This window comes from Lygodium microphyllum, chromosome 27, assembly GCF_053477565.2.
Source record: "Lygodium microphyllum isolate KBCC chromosome 27, Lygodium_microphyllum_v1.1.10, whole genome shotgun sequence".
NCBI classification, from domain to species: domain Eukaryota; kingdom Viridiplantae; phylum Streptophyta; class Polypodiopsida; order Schizaeales; family Lygodiaceae; genus Lygodium; species Lygodium microphyllum.
This window is the reverse complement of record NC_141161.1, coordinates 63,290,197-63,295,055: the sequence shown is the minus strand read 5'-3', so window position 1 is coordinate 63,295,055 and position 4,859 is coordinate 63,290,197. Positions and strand designations below refer to the sequence as shown.

At 42.2% G+C, this 4,859-nt stretch overlaps 1 pseudogene; it reads right to left on the bottom strand.

Moving 5' to 3' along the window:
- Window positions 1-2,417: 2,417 nt before the first annotated feature.
- Window positions 2,418-2,804, bottom strand: LOC148012384 (phospho-2-dehydro-3-deoxyheptonate aldolase 1, chloroplastic pseudogene; annotated as a pseudogene).
- Between the last annotated feature and the right edge of the window lie 2,055 nt (window positions 2,805-4,859).

Genomic DNA, 4,859 nt, shown 5'->3' with positions numbered 1-4,859 from the left:
ACTGGGCCAACAGTCAAAATCTTTCTCTGCCAAATCAGATCCTCATTTTCTATTACCTCTTTCCTTTTCTCCTCCATGACAAATTCCTGCTCACTTGCAACCCTTGTAGGATACAAATGGGCAACCTCTTCAATCTTGGGTGATGGTGGCTCTCTCTGCTTTCTAGTGGGTGGAACATTGAGGATTTCAAATGCCTTTTGATCAGTCGATGGAAGAGGCTTCAAAACTTTGTCAAACCTATATCTAAGTCTACTAACCTACTAAATTCTTTATTCATTAATGTAATTCGATGTGCATGGGCAGCTACAATATAAGCATCATTCATTAAATCTATCAAAAAATCCTCTGCTACCTCTTGCAAGCATAGGAGGGCAGGCATCTGCCATCTCTTGTTGAGGCCATCCACAAAAGCAATAAGGGACAACCTATCAGAAATCTCCTTGACCAGTCTAAAAAATGCAGCCTTAGGAATGAGGTGCCGAGTTGACTTTTGAGCTTTCTTGATCTATGCAAAACACCTCTGCATGTAAAACCATCTTGACTTTCTCTTTTTTCTCATAGGGGCTTCCTTGGCAGGCTGAGAATGAGGAGAAGCTGAGGGCTCAAACTCACCAAATGACTTGTTCTTTGAGGGAAATTCACCTAAACATACTTTACCAACTGGTGTAACAGGGACAATAATTTCTTCAATTGTCTCCTCAATAGTTTGCTTAGCACCTTCTTCAAAAGATTTCTTCACCAATACCTTCCTTGCAATTTGTTTTGTCCTGGCCATTGAAACCAACACGGTGCGATCATGAAGGTGAATACAAAGGCAACTTGCTCCTCTCGCGCGATATGAAAGGCAAAATAATGCTTGGCCTAATACAACACGATAGCGCGGATCTGAGGTCAATCCTTTGACCTTATTGCTTCGTATGGAAGCCGAAAGGATGCTATTCCTTGAACCCCTTCTCCTTGCTTTGGATTTCCAATATAACGCGATTAAGTAGATTCTACTTTTACGTTATTGCTTCGTATTGAAGTTGAGTTGTAGGCCTTGGACCTGTCTTCCTTCCTTCACACAAAATTTCCCAACACAATGTGATTTGGCAAATTTGATTTCCTTCTTTCTTCTAATCGCTTCGTATTGGGGGCTTCCAACAAAATGCGAGTGAATGAGCAGAACGAACATACGACACCTCTGTTGATCGAATACATCAGTACTATCGGTTGTACGGCAGTCATGATGTAAGGTTTTGTCGGACTAACGATAGTCATGAAGGAAGTTTTGAGTTTGCGCTCTCGCCAAATGAGAAGTTATTATATACTTGGGTTGTTGATGTCTATGTGTCATATTCTCATTCACCATGATATTAGGGTTTCTGAAAAGTTCCTTCTTCCCCCCTTGCACCTATTTAAGCCTACTAAAAAAAGTTCACGCATTTTTCCTCCCGATTTCCTCCTACGTCAAACGTCTTCCTCTCCCCTCAGATCTTTTCAAGTCTGAATTCTCCATCTCCATCTCCTTTTCCTTCTTAATCACAAACGCCCATCCGTCCATAATCCCGTTCCCCCAACGTCACCCACTTTGTCGCCCCCACATTCTGTACTCAATCCATAATGTAAAGAATGGGGATTAGAGGGTCTTACACGGGGTTAGCACATGTGAATAATCGGTTACACTGATGGGGTATTTAAGGTGTACAAGTACCTGATTAGAGTACCATTTGAAAAATACAAATTTGTCTTCTCACCTTCACCTTTAGCTCCCATGGCTTCCTCTCTCTCTCTCCCCTCTTCCTCTCTCTCTCTCTCTTTTCCTATCTTTCTCTCTCCTATGCTCTCTTCTTCTCTCTCTTCTGCAGTCTTCTTCCTTCTCTCCTTCTCTCTCTCTCTCTCTTTTAGTTAGATTAGTTAGGCATCCTTCATTACAATTGGTATTAGAGCTTTGTTTTTAGATCCTTCCTTTCTCTCTCCTTTCCCTCAAATCTAGTCTCATTTTTCGATAATAAACCCTACTTTTCAGGTACACATGCAGAGATGGCAGCTTTCTTGGAAGACACACAGGAGCTATGGTAGGAGGCTTGGCCAAATCTGGAGTCAAGGAGACAAAAATGGCAACTCGGTTTCAACTTTGAGATACAACAGGTTCAGGAGCTGTTGAAGCAATGATGAAGTACCAGGTGGTGCTGACAGCCAAGATACACTTTTCGTAGTAGGTTGTTTTACTTCTTTCCCATGAACTGCCTCTTTTCAGCATGATGAGGGAGCATCTGGTTTTAGAGTCACATCACATGAACTTGAGGGAGTGTCTGATTTTGGAGTTTCAATACATGAACTCCCAGAACTTGGCACTAATCTAGTTCCCTTGTCCTTTTGCCTATCCACAGCATGTGAGCTGAACAATTGTACTAAAGGCTTGATGTTGAATCAAGTCAAGTTAGGGCTTGCTCATAAGGGAGAAGCAGACACTCGTGTGAATTCCAAAACTTTGTTGTGGTCATAATTGGATGATCAATGGTGAGCCCACACGCTGATATGAACCCCAATGCTTCATCAACACGATGGGCCAACTCCAAGTATCTGCTTCCCTGCTCACTACCACTTGTGAAATCCAGGTTCCATTGTGTAACCCTTTGCATGGCTGCATAACCTCCTGTTGCAAATGCCCTAAGTAGATTGAGAGCGGCCGCAACTTGGCTATATGCTCTCACCATTCTGTCAGGGTCAGGCACTTTGGCAGTATCTATGAAAGCATCTCCATTCACACTATCTCCTCTTCTGTAGAAGCTGGGTAAAGAGACCCCATTTTTCACCTCCATGTTCTGTTCTGTATACATCACAAGGAGGATTATCCATGTCAAATAGCAGGTAGTCCTCAGAGCTTTGAGTTCCAAAAGTGTACACATGAGGATGTTGCAAAATGATCAACACATCATTCACTTCATTTCCTTTAAGTACATCTGCAGCTCACCACACCTCTAGTGTCGGGACCCTCGAGTAATCTGAAAGGAGTAAATTTGGAGTGAGGAGGCACCATTATTGCCTTCTGTCTTTTGCTCTCTTTGTCATCAAAAAGTCATCAACCACAGCACCTGCTTCAGGCTTGGTAGTCTCCATTAAAGGTGGTAAATTATCTGCCTTTTCTGAAATAGCAAGCTCCAAGGACTCAACTTGCGGCAAAATTTTGCTCTCCCCTAGATGATTTTCCGGCTGCAAGGATGGACCATGACCATTCTCCAATGACTTCATATTTAGTGAATGTATGCTTTCCCCTTCCATAAGACTATCAATTGAAGGTTTGGAGGAATTAGGATTGCGGGAAATACCACCATCTTCTGTGAACAAATCGGCATTTGCCAAGTCCGAGGGCTTATCTATAGGCCCGTTTTCACCCTCCTCAGTAACTGGACCTGCTTTGGCTGAGAGGCTATCTTCTACATGCTATAAATGATGTAGTGGCTCAACTATAGCAGAATCTAGAGGGTCTAAAGGCTTCATTTCCGAGGCGTTGTCTAGAACCCTGCCATTTATGAGCACTGGAGATGGACTAACCTTTTTCTCATCTTCTCCGTTGGAAAAAGACTCTACAGTAGCATGAATGAAATGCTCCTCCACATGCAAGGAAGCCTTGAGCTATGTAGTGAGCTCCACAGGCCCTTCCATAGTTGAGTTGCCTTCTTTCTTCTGCTCTCTTTGTCGATTTTCTGCTACCCAAGATGCGAGAAAAGGATCAAAGGCATGATCACATATGCGAGAAAGGGGAAGTAGGGTAGAAATCCCAGATCTTGAGGTCATCTCTAAGGCAGTTGTAGACTTTGTAGCATGAGACTTGTCTAGCTCAGTCATGCACATTTCGAGAGTGTAGACAGGGTCAGAAGATAAGCCTTTATCAATAGCAAATGCTATATAGATGTGCCATTTGTGCGTCTTAGTGTGGTCACCTAGAAAATATGCCTTGTTGCCTAATCCAAGATGGCTAAAATACTAATCAAGATAGGATACCTCATCCATGAAACTTCCATGTGGAAAATGATGCTCCTAGGGGAAGATGAATGCCCCCGTGTATACTTGCAGCCATAAACCTCCAAGGACAAATTGGACACATACTCCAGAAGAATAGGAATACATCTCAACAGCTTTGTAGTACCACATGTCTTCATGATAATTTTGTAGGGGTACACAAAGAGGGTGGACTCAGAGAGCACATAGGAATCAAAATGGTCATCACTCAGCTATGACACAATGATGCATTCCGCAGCATGTAGGAGGACATCTAGCTCAATCCATGAGAAATTTCCTACTTCTTTGCTATCCAATTATGGTGAACTTCCTGTTGTTCACACTATTTGAATGGTCACAATTGCCGATCTGAAAGTACTACTATTCAACAAATTATCCATTGCTGCTCATTCTTCTCATTATGGTCAAAATGAGCTATAGTTCATCTACTATGGACAGCCCTTGTTGGTCATATCATTCTTGACAGATTGCTCCTGCTACTTAGCTAAAACAGGCATCATTTCTATTGGTTAAAGTTGAGTTATTGCTGCCAAATCTTGGCTGAACATGAAGTCTGTCACTCTTACTAACTCAAAGAAACTACTTCACCTGTATAAAACTCGCGGGAAATTAGGCGCAATGGCTCCTAGGATCATGCTATGTTTTGCTAATGCAGTGTGTTTTTGATATCGGAAGGAGCAATAGCTTGCAAATCATGTACCACAGATGTTAGAAGCAAGTTGGATATTTAAGAAGAGCTGAGTGGAGTTTCTAATATCTGTTTCAAATTTGGAAAAACATCTGCAAGAGCAATTTTGCCTCTCTTGACATACTACTTGAGTTGTTTTGTCCAACTCCTATGAACATTTTGATGC